The sequence below is a fragment of the Emydura macquarii genome, unplaced genomic scaffold, assembly GCF_026122565.2.
Source record: "Emydura macquarii macquarii isolate MOO-44397 ecotype Brisbane River unplaced genomic scaffold, CSIRO-AGI_Emac_v2 contig_1253, whole genome shotgun sequence".
NCBI classification, from domain to species: domain Eukaryota; kingdom Metazoa; phylum Chordata; order Testudines; family Chelidae; genus Emydura; species Emydura macquarii.
The window spans coordinates 20,970,135-20,983,659 of NW_027131390.1; positions in this window are offsets into that span (position 1 = coordinate 20,970,135).

The window sequence follows — 13,525 nt, forward strand, 5'->3', positions numbered from 1 at the left end:
GTTGGTATGAAAGACAAGCTTTTGAGCTTCACAGAGCTCTCCTTCAGGTCTGGGAAAGGTACTATGACTGTCACAGCTAAATACAAGAGTGAACAGATAGAATATGTGCTAACTACTTATGCTAAACTGAGGGACAATTCAAGGTGAAGTGGCCCATTAACATCCCTGTAGTCATAGGACAAAAAAGGGGGGTTAGTGGGTTATGGATTGCTATAATAAGCCACAAATCCAGTGTCTTTATTAACACCATTATTTTTATTGTCTAGCAAAAAGTTATGAATGTAAGGTCTCAGGCTCATCTTTTGATAATGTTGTGAAGGTTTCCTTTGAGGATGATGACTGAGAGGTCAGATACAGAGTGATTACTTGGTGAAAAGTGTTCGCCCACAGATGATATGCTGTTTATGTCTTTTTTATGATAGCTCATTTGAGAGCATAGTAATTGTCTGGAACACAGCTGTTCTTCGAACATTTACTGCACGGGATGAGGTACACCACACGTTGTGATAGGCATGTGGAGGGCCCCCTCGATCTTGTAAGGTGTGTTGTGGGGAGGTGTTGATCATTGTAGCAGTGGACATCTGTCTGCAGGTTTTGCATCTGTTGTTCTGGCAGGCAGTGGTGCTGCTTTAAGTTGGTGTTCCTAGTCCTTGGGGAGCTTGCTTCTGATGATCTTGGAGAGGTAGGGGGGTTGTTTGAAGGCCAGAAAAGGGGGTTCAGGAAAGATTTCTTTCAGGATCGGGTGTTTTGTAGTTATTTGATGATACCTATTATGGATTCCAGCGTGTAGTGGTAGGTGACAAACAGGGGTGTGCAGTTGGAGGGAGTTTTACTTCTGTATTGAAGCAGGTTCTCTCTCCCAACCCATGATGTGACCTACTTGTTTGGTGGAATGTCCTTGTCTGGTGAAGGTGGTTTTTAATGTGTTAAGATATATATCCTAGACTTTCTCCTCTGAGCATATTCTGTGGTATCTGAGTGCCTAGCTGTAGATAGCAGATTTCTTGAGGTGTTTGGGGTGATTATTAGGTCTACAAAGATAGGTGTGATGTACTGTGGTTTTATTGTATATAGTTGTCTGTGGGGATCCATTGTTGAAGCTGATTATGGTGTCCAGGAAGTGAATGCTAGTGTGGGAGTGTTCCAGAGAGAGTTTAATAGATGGGTGATGGTTGTGGAAGTTGTGATGGAAATCTGAGGAAGTTTAAGTAGTTTGTCCAGAGGATGAAAATATTATCCATGTGTCATGCTGGTTAGATTGGGGGGGGGAGGGGGAAGAGGGGGAGGTTTGTCATATGGGTTAACATCAGTGTGTCCAATTCATAATAATTCACGTAAGATATGCCATGTCAGGTACTGTTAAAAAGGATATAATGGGCTGAGTAAGATAATAATACTTATGTTCATGTGTCGTATGTAAAATGGAAGTTATGGATATATTTAATATATCTGTATTTCAAACTGTGCTGGCTGGGACACACCCCAGACAGGATGACTGCAAAATAATAGCCTGCTTATTGCCCCATTAAGACATTCCCAGGTGCAAGAGGGCCCAGGGGAAGAAGCCAGCATCACCTAATGAGTCACCAGGACTTACCCATGTGACTCTGGACTCCATTTTGATTCCTGTAAATTTCCACAAGACAGCATGGCCAGGGCCAAGGGGTATATAAGGCAGAGGCCTGGGGAATCCATTGTGTCTTTGATCCTATTCAGCTACAGACACATACCTACTTCTGGATCAATTCATTTGCAACTGAACCGAAGGACTAAGCCCCATCCAGGTACTGGATGTATACCAGAGGACTACACAAGCCTGCAACTCCACAGTTCTTCTAGCAACCTGGTGTATATGGACTTTTAATCATTTGTATGTATCTGATTGCTCCAATCATTTAACATTTCTCTTATGGTTTATTTCTTTCTTTTTATAATAAACCTTTAGTTTTAGTTACTAAAGGATTGGCTGGCAGCATGGTATTTTGGGTAAGATCCAAACTTATATTGATCTGGTATTATGCTGACCCCTTGGGGTCAGGAGGAACCTTTTTAGTAAAGAGCATAGAGTTTAAATAACTGGTCTCTTTACTGGACCTAGTGCTGATTGGGAGCCAGAGGCTGAAATGTAGTAAGAGGGGGCTGTGTGTATTTGTGTACTGGCTTCTTGACAACCCGTTTGGGGGAATCAGAAGCACAGTTTGTAGCTGGTTGGGAAGCCTGACTTCAGTGGCCCCCTCCAGATTGGGAGAATCTGCTCTCCTTTTGCAGCCTGCCCTGATCTTGGCATTTTCAGATGGGTACCCTGGGCACAGGAAGGTTCACAGTGGCATAGTTGGCAGGATCCACACAACCAGAACATTTGGGTTTTGGATCAGAACCTCACGCTATTCCAAATTTTAAAATTTGATATTGAGTGTTAAAGATTAAAGTTAGTCAAGATGAGTGAGCAGAGATCATATGATGATATGAGCACAACACAGCTTAACCAGTTATGTAAAGAGAGACAATTAGGTCTTAAAGGGGATATCTCAGAGCAGAAGATGAGAGATCTGCTCAGAGACAATGACTGGGAAATAGGATCTCCAGCTGACTCTCCTGCACAGGTGGCGGAAGATCAGCAGCCAGCCTGGGGAGACCAGCGTCTTCAGCATGAGAGAGAAATGGCAGAACTTCCATGGCAGGAAAGGCAAAGAATGGATGAAATAGCTGAAAAAGAACATCAAAGACAGATGGACACAGCCAGAATCCAGCTTTGGATCCAGGAAGGGAAAAGGGATCCGCCGCAGCCACCTGAGAATGCTTCACTTCTCACCATCAAAGATCTGGAAAGGATCTGTCCCATTTACAGAGATAACGAGGATATTGAAGAGTTTTTGTCTACTTTTGAAAGACTCTGTAATATTCATCAGGTTCCTAATGAGAAGGATGCCTGTTCTCCTCACCAAATTGACTGGAAAAGTCAGGAAGGTATTTAATGAAATGGAGTTAGATGATGCATTAAATTATGTAAAGTTTAAAGAAGTGGTATTGCAAAGGTTTAAAATTACTCCCGAGTCATATAGGCTGAAATTTAGAAATGTTAAGCTGTCTGATAATGCTACCTAGGTTGAAACTGCTCATAAACTGTTGGGTATATGAAAAAGTGCTGTGGGGTCTTCTTTGAGTTCTTTGTAGTAGGTGGCGTTGAAGAGTTGCACGAAGCTAGGGGGTGGCACAGGGCTGGCAATGTTGGCTTTACACCACCCAAGGATTCTCCTGTGCAAGGAGAATCCTCTGCTTCCCTATTAGGGCAGCACCTTGTTCCATTTGGGATCCAGCCGGGTAAGGTAGATTGTGGCCCTTTGTTTTCATTTAGCATTCTAATTCTATTGTGGAGAGCATCAGGCGATGAGTGGCCACATACGGCTGATGTATAATCCTTTTACTGCAGCTTGAAAAGCACTGTAGAGTCCTTTGGGAAGATAAGTGCTATCTAAATGTAAATGATCATCATTACTCTGTATTAACAAATCAATGTCACCTCCTTCATGGCTCAAGATTTGATTCATATTAAAGAGAATGAAAAGCCATAAACCCAGATGTGTGGGGTTTATAGAAAAGAGCAACTCCCAGTTGCTCCAATGGTGGAGGTGGTCCAAGAGGAACAGTATCTTTTTGAGGCTATTAATTGTGTAAATTACAACAATTCCCAAAGCTCAGTGGATTAACCTTTCTACACAGAACTGAGGTGATGTTTGGTTTGTTTTATTTTTTACATACAAGCAAATCCACTTCATTCTCTGACCTGTTCAGTGAAGTCTACATGAGAAAGGCAGGGAGAAAGTAAAAAGAAGAGGGCAGCTGAAATAAAAGACTAAGCCAGGTGAGTGAAGAAATTAAAATAATACAAAGCAGTAGTTCTTAACCACGTGTATTGATGTAGCACCTCCCCTGTCTCAGAGATCTCTAGAAAAACAGACAGTCCAACAGGAAGGCTGGCCGGCTGGGCATTATTTATGTAATTTATATTCTTAGCACTGTTCCTTTTCTCAGTCCTGCTGGATAGAGTTCTCTGTATTGGATCCCATTTCCAGGGCAACCAACCAAAGAGAATTTAAAATGGTGAGAGTTTACGTTTTAGAAATTACTCAAGGAATTTTTTTGTACTTATTCTTCCCCCCCACCCCCATTTTCATAGCTGTGATATGTCCTAGAACAGTTCAGGTAACAGCTTATTTCATTTAAAGCTGAACATTTAATGTAAAACCTATTAGCATGATAATATGAGTATAGGAGTAGGAGTATATAATGAGCAGCTGACCAGGATGGTGATGTTGATTATGAAATGCTCAGAGAGAACAGAAACACTACAAAAACAGAAAACTCAATTATTTAGATTAAATTTCTAGACACAATTAATGACTGCTTCTTGGAGCAGCTAGTCCTGGAACTCACAAGGCAATTCTTGATTTAATCCTAACAGAATCTGGTCCAAGAGGTGAATATGACCGAACGACTCAGTAATAGTGATCATAACGTAATTAAATTTAACATCCTTGGGGGTGGGGGGGCAATACCAAAGAAACCCACTACAGTAGTATTCCACTTCAAAAAGAGGAACTACGGAAAAAAGGACACTAGTTAAATAGAAATTAAAAGGAACAGTCACAAGAGTGAAATGCCTGTAAGCTTCATGGAAGCTTCTTTCAGTGACATATCTGAGGAACTATCCCAGAGTGAGGTGTCAGTAGGGGAGGTTTTGGAATAAATTGGTAAATTAAACAGTGATACATTCCCAGGACAAGACGGTATTCACCCAAGAGTTCTGAAGGAATTCAGATATGAAATCACAAAATACTAACTGTGGTTCATAACCTATCACTTAAATTAGCTGCTGTACCAAATAACTGAAGGATAACTGATATAACACCGATTTTTTAAAATGGCTTCAAGAAGCGATCCTGGCAATTACAGACTAGTAAGTCTTATTTCAGTACCAGGCAAATTGGTTGAAACTATAGTAATGAATAGAATTACGAGACACACAGATGAACACAATATGTTGGAGAGTCAACATAGCTTTTGTAAAGGGAAATCATGCCTCACGAATCTATTAACATTCTTTGAGGGTGTCAACAAATGTGTGGCCAAGGTGATCCAGTTGATATACTGTACTTGGACTTTTGGAAAGCCTTTGACATCACCAAAGGCTCTTAAGGAAACTGAGCAGTCATGGGGTACAGGGAAGGCCCTCTCATGGATCAGTAACTGGTTAAAAGATTGGAAACAAAGTGTAGGAATAACTGGTCAGTTTTCACAATAGAAATAAATAAATAGCAGGGTCCCTCAAGGATGTGTACTGGGACGAGTGCTGTTCAACATATTCATAAGCGATCTGGAAAAAGGAGTAAACGGTGAAGTGACAAAGTTTGCAGATGTTACAAAATTACTCAAGGTGGTTAAATTCAAAGCTGACTGCAAAGAGTTCCAAGGGGTCTCTCAGAACTAGGTGACTGAGAAATAAAATGGCAGAGGAAATTCATTGTTGATAAATCCAAAGTAATGCACACTGGAAAACATCATCCCAACTATACATACAAAATTATGGGGGCTAAATTAGCTGTTATTACACTCAAGGAAAAAAAATAAGTCATGGTGGATAGTTCTCTGAAAATATCTGCTCAATATGCGGTGGCAGTCAAAAAAGCTAACGGAATGTCAGGACCCATTATGAAAGGGATAGATAATATGACAGAAGATACGATAATGCCGATATATATCTATTGCATTCAGTTCTGATTGCCCATCTTAAAAAAAGAATTAGAAAAAGTACAGAGAAGGGCAACAAAAATGATTAAGGGTTTGGAATAGATTTCACATGAGGAGAGATTAAAAAGACAGGGACTGTTCATTTTAGAAAAGAGACAGCTAAGGGGGATAGGAGGTCTATAAAATCATGTATGGTGTGAAGAAAGTGAATATGGAAATGTTATATACCCCTTCATATAACACAAGACCTACGGGTCTCCCAATCAAATTAATAGGCAGCAGGTTTAAAACAAACATAAGGAAATACTTCTTCACATAGTGCACAGTCAACCTGTGGAACTCATTGCTATGGGATGTTGTGAAGGCCAAGACTATAACTGAGTTCAAAAGAGAATGAGAAGTTCATGGGAGATAGGTCCATCAATGGCTATTAGCCAAGATGATCAGGGATGCAATCCCATGCTCTAGGTGTCCCTAAACCTCTGAATACTAGATGACAGGAGATGGATCACTCAATAATTGCCCTGCTCTGTTCATTCCCTGTGAAGTATCTGGCACTAACCATAGTCAGAAGACAGGATACTGGGCTAGTTGGACCACTGGTCTGACCCATAGCCCTTCTCATGATGGAACAGCAATTGTTTAGAATGACGTTTTGACCGGTTTATTGAAAAGGATCTTGTGTGTATAGTTCATTTTGTGGTCCTTTGACTATTTTGCATGTTTTGAAGATTAACATGTCCAAAACATGACCCATTTTCTAGCAGTTCACAAAATCAGTGTTTTAATTCTCCTCAGCAAAAGCAGCTTTGATACTTGTCTTTTGGATCAATGCCATGACTCATTCAACTCTACAACACCAAAACAGTCGACACAGTCCAGAACTCATGTATGACTTTAAAACAACAAACTACTGTGGGAACCATGTGTAATTGGGTTCAGGAGACCAATTTCACTTACATGTTCCTGATGTGAAGAGGGATTCTAGATTGTGTGACTAACTCTAAGGAAGAAAAAGCAAAAGTGTCTTTCATAGTACGTGACAAGGATTATTTTAGTAATCCTAGAGCCTACAGATGGAATAGAAAAGACAGTTAAAATCTCATCTCCCAACCAGTGCAGGAATACTTCTAGGGCCAAATTTTCAGCTGGTGTAGAACTAAAGTCCACTATGCCAATTACATCAGGCAAAAAGCTTATATGTAGTGGGTTTTTGCCCAGTTTAATTTTAAATGTGTCAAGCAATGTGGCTCTTCTGCCACTGCCCATGAGTAACAATCCAATTAACTTTTTCCTGGCAGCGTCAATTTTCATTCTTAATTTCATTTGATTATTCCTAACTATGCACTTTATTGGCAGAGCCCTTATTCATTCAGGGCCCCTCAAGCCCTCACAGGGACTCATTAACTTCAGTGTGTGGACACAGGGTCTCTGTGGATCTGATTGTAGGATCAGGGCCTACGTCATCCCCCTCCCTAATTCTTTACACCTTTCAGATATTTGTGGATCATCATCACGTGCCCCCTCAGTCATCATTTAACCCTACTCGACATATTGAACTGTCTGCTTCTTCCCTTGTAAGACCAGCCCTTTGGTCATTTTTGCTCTTCTCCAAAGCGCCTCTGATTGTTCAAAAAAAGTTAACCAGAGATATACTCAGAACTAAACACAATATTCCAGGTGTGGTTTCACCAGACCCATATGGGTAGAGGCTATAACATGTATGCTGCTTGCCATGAATAAGACTAATAGATGTGAACTCTTGTAGTATATAGAATATATATAATCGTCCTGCAAAGGGCAAGTCCTGCCTCTGCACCTGGCAAAGGAACCAAGGGGATTCTGCTTTGCAAGGGAGGACAGAATTTTGGAGGGGTGACAAGATGTGAAACTACTCCACTCTCTCCCCGCATACAGGAAACAGCTCAAGGCAAGTCAAGCACAGAGCAATGGAGGCACAGGGCCAGAGTACGTATCATTGCAAAGACCTCCATGTTGTCCATCTCACCTCACCTCCCAACCATAAGATGGGACAGGTAAGAGGCATGGAGGCCTGTTCCGACCAATAGATTGTAGTGGCCGCCACAGCTTGCCAGCTGAATTCTTGCCTTTACCCCTCCCTCCAACAGTTCTCTCTCTGTGTCTCAAATGTTGATAGCTTGGTTACACAGCCTGACCATGTTCTCTAGGGCATCATCCTGTCTTTCCTATATTTATATGTGGCTTTTCTATGACAAGGCACATCCTTGCTCAGAACCACATGGAGGGATGCAGAGACATAAATCTTAATAAATATATATTCTACCATTTATCTTTTATTCTTCTTCTTTTTCTCTATGTGACTAATGCCTGTAAACCCTCCCTATATGTCTTATATGAAACTAGTCATGCATTTCAAGAGAAAAGAATAGACATGCAATCTCAGTGGTGTCCTTATTAAAAGCCAAATAGGTACAAACGAAAATGCTAGGGGGTGCCAGCAGATCTTTCCTCTGCTTCTCAAACAAGAACAATCCCACATCAATAGCTTTGGAACTTTAGCCAGTTATTTGCTAGGTGCACCTGAGATATCTTCAAGTCTCAAGGGCCTCTTGACTCCTGTTAGGATTCAGAGCAGGCTCCTTCCTGCAAGGTTCTAGCACTGTAGCCTGAGTCCAACAAAGCATTTAAGGATATGCTTATCTTTAACCATGTGAATACCTCCATGAAATCAGCTCATCTAAGTCAATGGGACTACTCATGCTTACAAAGTTGAGCATGTCCTTATAAAGGCTCTGCTGGTTCAGTAAGCACCTTGTGGGACTGAGCTCTGGTACTGAAGCACAGTGGAACTTGCGAGTTTTGTTCTCGGTTGTTTAGGTAGTTTCACAGTCACAGCAAGGCTGTAAGCAATACACTTGGGGCTGCAGATTTGTTCTTTCTAGGGTGAGGAAATAAACCACAGGAAAGTGTCCTGATATATACATATGGCTCAACATCACCCTTTCTGCACATCATGTGCTCATTTGACTATTTTATTTGTTATTGGCAATGAATGAGTGCAGTTGCACAGCTTCTGCAGCCAAATATTCCCTACTAAAAGAAGCCTGGTCCCTTCTGTCATTTTGTACTGTTAGCTACAAAATGGAAATTAAGAGCAAACAAACACCGCAGCAGCCTCCCAGGAAAAGAATCATAAATGCTAATGAACATCTATGTATTTCTCAGACGAGGGTCAATCATGAAGAGGGGAAGATATATTGCTTAAGAAAGGTGTGAGGTTTTCTTCTTATAAACAGCAACTGCTCTATATGCAAATCAAAATATCAAGGAATCAGGAATCAAAATATTCAGTGTGTATTGAGCCATGCCAGGAACAAATGGGGTATTAGCATGATTTTGTTCTTTGTCATTTGTCTCCTACTCATAGAAGTAGTCTGGGGAGCTCATTGATGGGAACTGTGCATGTTAGGAATGGGAGAATTATGTTTTTAGGGGAATAAAAGGAAATAAAGTGGGTTGGCAATTTGTGCAAATTACACATATTCTTTATCTCCATCTAAACTGTGCGAGTTCCCCAATGTTACATGGAGAATTAGTGGCAGAGTCAGAAGCAGAAAATAAGAATCCAAGCTCCTAGCCCCCCTACCGTGACCACTAGCCAACACTGTGAAAGAAGACAGATTTTCAGTATTATGTTAGGCCTCCTCATTAGGTGTTTGTAATAATAAGCTACACATCACGTGCCAAGTAACCACGCACGTTCTCCCTCTCACCAAATCTAAATGACAAGAGGTAGATGAAAGCCATTTCCCGGATGCCATTGGTTCTCATGCTCATAATGCAGCAAGTTGAAGCTATTTGCCTGAGTTTGTGATGAATAAGCTATTTCCTGCTCTTCACCAATGGGATTAAAAATGCAGCAGAAGGACACGAGCCCCTCAGGTCCAGAGTAGTGAGATCTCACCCATCATTTTTTCCTATGCCCTTTAAGAGACAGAAAGTGAGGAACGGCTAAGGATTTAGTGCCACAAAACAAGCAATTAGTGATGCTCTCCAGACGTGCTCTGTTGGCATAAGCTTTCCCTTCAATTCCACAGAGGAGAACTGGACCCATCAATGGGAAATCTGCCTCCTCCTTCATTAACACCTTCCTGAGCTGTCCCAAGAATATCAGATATGTCTCCAACAGGTGAAGGCAGGTAGAGCCTAGGCAGAGCTGCTACTGTGCAGACAAAATATAATCAAATAGTTCGAGTTATTGAAAAGACAAGATTAAGAAGCACTCTTACTATAGCTGCATTGGTCCCAGGATACTAGAAAGACAAGGTGGGCAAGGTAAACTCTCTGATTCAGAAGAAGAGCTCTGTTTAGCTCAAAAGCTGGTTTCTTTCATCAACAGGAGTTGGTCCAATAAAAGATATTATCCAACCCATCTTGTCTTTCTAAGATGAGGAAGCAATACTGTAAGATCTGAGACCTTGTTTTTTTGGCTAAGCAGTAGCAGCCATATTAGGAGAGATAGCAGCCATAAGCTAAGAAGCATATAGTCACATCTTCACATTCCTGAAGTTACATCAAGACAATATAATATTGGGCTGTTAAGAAGAAACTACTGTCCTAACAGTGCTTACCACCACCAGATAAAGAAACAGATCAAGATGTTTAAAGAAAACTTTGTTTGATAGCAACAGTTGTGGTTGTAAAAAATCGACCCTTACTGTTTCATCTTTGTGGTACCTATTTCTCTATTATTTAAGTGAATGATTTCTGTCTGGTTCTTTCATAGTTATGCAACAGACAGAAACAAATTATTCAATATTTAAGTAAACTAAGGTGGTGGGATAGGGCTAGGATTGGTGTTTTGTAGTACTTTAGTTTAAAATGATTGGCTAAGATACAGCTAACAGGACCCGAGTTTTAACTATAGAAACTGAGATCCAAAAGGAAGTTCTTTGGAACCTAACTCCAGGACATAGCCCAAGATCAGAGCCGCCAGACCTCAACACCTTGCCAACCATATTGTGCAGCTAGAGTCCCCAGATAGTCTAATCACAAATGGCCAACAGGAGAAATTTGTCTGCCTTATTGGGAGTGATGAGCATTCTATGCTTAGCGTGTGTATTCTGTTTTGGTCATTGTTAATAAATAGAGAATATGGATATTACTGTGTAAGGTTCCTTCACTGGTAAAAGAACCCACAAGCCCACAGAAAATTATGCCCGGAGCCCTACAAATTGAGAAAGGGTGGGTACTTAAATTAACCATGTTACACCCAGAGTCCTAAAGACTGGGAATGGGTGACCCTGAGCCCTAGAGTGTGGGTTGGATAAGGGTAGATGCCTTTCTCCCAGAGCCCTTAACTGGGTTATGCCTTAAACCCTACAGATTGGAGTACAGGCAGGGTGCCCTAGTGTGTGGGTAAGAATACTGAACACTCTGATGGGCATCAGACAGATTGCCCCTTAAAGTCAATGGGCCTGATTCTCCCTTCACTCCCCAGTTTTACCCCAGTGTAACTCCATTAATTTCAATGGTGCTACTGATGTACACCCCTATGAGAGGTGAATCAGGCTCAGCTGGTATTTCATATACACATAGACCCATTGATTTCAATGGAATAACTCACATGTGTAAAGATATGCCCAGGAGAAGTGACTGCAGGATCAGGGCCAAAGTCCACTTATATTTGCATCGGCAATTGTAGATGTGCATGGCTGAATGTTTGGGCAATTATTTACTCATGTCCAAAATACTCAAAGCCTGGCCGGCAACACTTTGCATGTCGGATAACAGACAGGGAAATAAATCACCACTCTGACCTCTACTGAACTTATGATGACATCCTACAACACGGCAAAGGTACAAAGACAGAAATCCACACAGCTGTCCACGCAGGTGGGAGACATGGGCGACTGCCTAGGGTGCCATGGTCAACCTGGCCAGCCCAAGGCCCTTCCCCCCCAAACACTGGGCCTGGAACCAGGGAGGGGTAAGGGTACTTAGAAAGTAGCTATCTTCGCAAACTGCAAGGCAGGGCAAGATCATATTTCAGTGTGAGCACAGTTTTGGGGGGAAATGAATTTAATAAACCGGTAAGGTTAGTAAGGTACCAAGAAATGAAAGATGCACTGATTTTAATAGATGGGATTTTAATTTATAAACAGTGAGCACCATGTGTGATTCAGAAGGTTCCAGAGCACATATGTAATTAAATAATTGGCTCATAGAGATAGACAGCCTGAGAATAAGTTGTAATTTGATTACATTGAACTCTTCAGATTTCACCCCTGAATTTACTCATGGTTATAAACCACTAGAATGTTAAGAGCAAAATGTAGTAAACAGGAAAAATATGAATGGATCATTATTAATGGAATATTCAGATACCCTTAAATATCACAATCACTAAGAGAATAGATGCAGAAAAACATCTAACAAGAAAATATCACTGAGATGATACATCCACTAATTGCCCTCTTGATAACTACCAGATACGGAATTAAATTAATTCATATATAAAAAAAACATGAATAAGGCTGTAAAACTGATCTAACTGGAGACCAGGCTTCTCACAGAAGTACTCTCCAGAGCCAAGATGAAGAATATTGGCTGGGGCCAGTATGAGAGAAGCTTAAATTAATGATGCCCACGATGTACCTGTTCCACTAAAGATTTACAAAGGACTTCAGTCTATCGGGACATCAGACCAGCACATTCCATCAACACCAAAGTCACTTATAGAATACAAATTTTAAAGGAAAATACTGCCTGCCATGCACTCTAGTTCTATCTGAGCTCAGTGGCCCTCACTCTCCTCAGAGAAATCTAGCAACCCTTCAGGGGCTTACAGCCACCACAGCCCAACTCCTTAATGTGTTATATTAACACTTCTTGTGGGAATGTTTATTACCTGCAGCTAACCATAAAGGCAATTGACCAATTTCTACCTTGGAGTTGCATGTGTTTAGCTAACACTGTTACCCCCAAGGAATCCAACTGTCCTGTTGTTTTGTGGGAATGTTGCAGAATTTGTCAACGGAAAATGAAGTCTTAGGATACTTTAAAAAAAAGTGTGAGAATGTGTTCGAATCTTTTCTCTGGACTCTGTATTTTCTAGTCAGACTTGGGGTACAATGAAAATCCATTGCCAGCAATGTCAGGCATGGATTGGCCGCGAGGATGAATAGCCATCTATATTCTCTGAGAGTCTTACGGAAGTGTCTTCATTTTCACCTGGTGTTCCCCAGAAGCTCACTTGCTAAGGCACTAGAACTCATCTTGCCCATCCTGCCAGCAGTGAAATCCATATTTGTAGTTTGTCAACACTTCAATGACACCTTCCCATATTTTGGCTGTGTGTGGGGGAGAGGGAAAGGGATCATTATCTTTCAATTCCCTTCCTGACCCTGGACAGCTTTGTTGATCAGGTTTGTAGTGAAATCAGGAGTATCAGATGGTACTAAATAAGAAAGGGAAGGTAATACTAATGCCAGCCATAAATTTATACGGTCATAGTAGCCTTGTAAAAAATAGTGAACTGGGATATCATCTAGAACTCTGAAACTATTAACAAAACACCAAGGTAAGAAAAATGCCCATGGCAGGAAGGAAAATATGAGACACAATACAACTTTCAAACTGTCTCTTGAAATCCTTGTCTAGACTATATTTTAATCAGATACCAGCATCAGTCAACAGAAGCCTCAGAAACAGGAAAAATAGTTCCTAGGAACAATCAGCAATAATAATTGTTAAAAAAAAAAAAAAAAAAAAAAAATCCACTAAAGACCTTAAG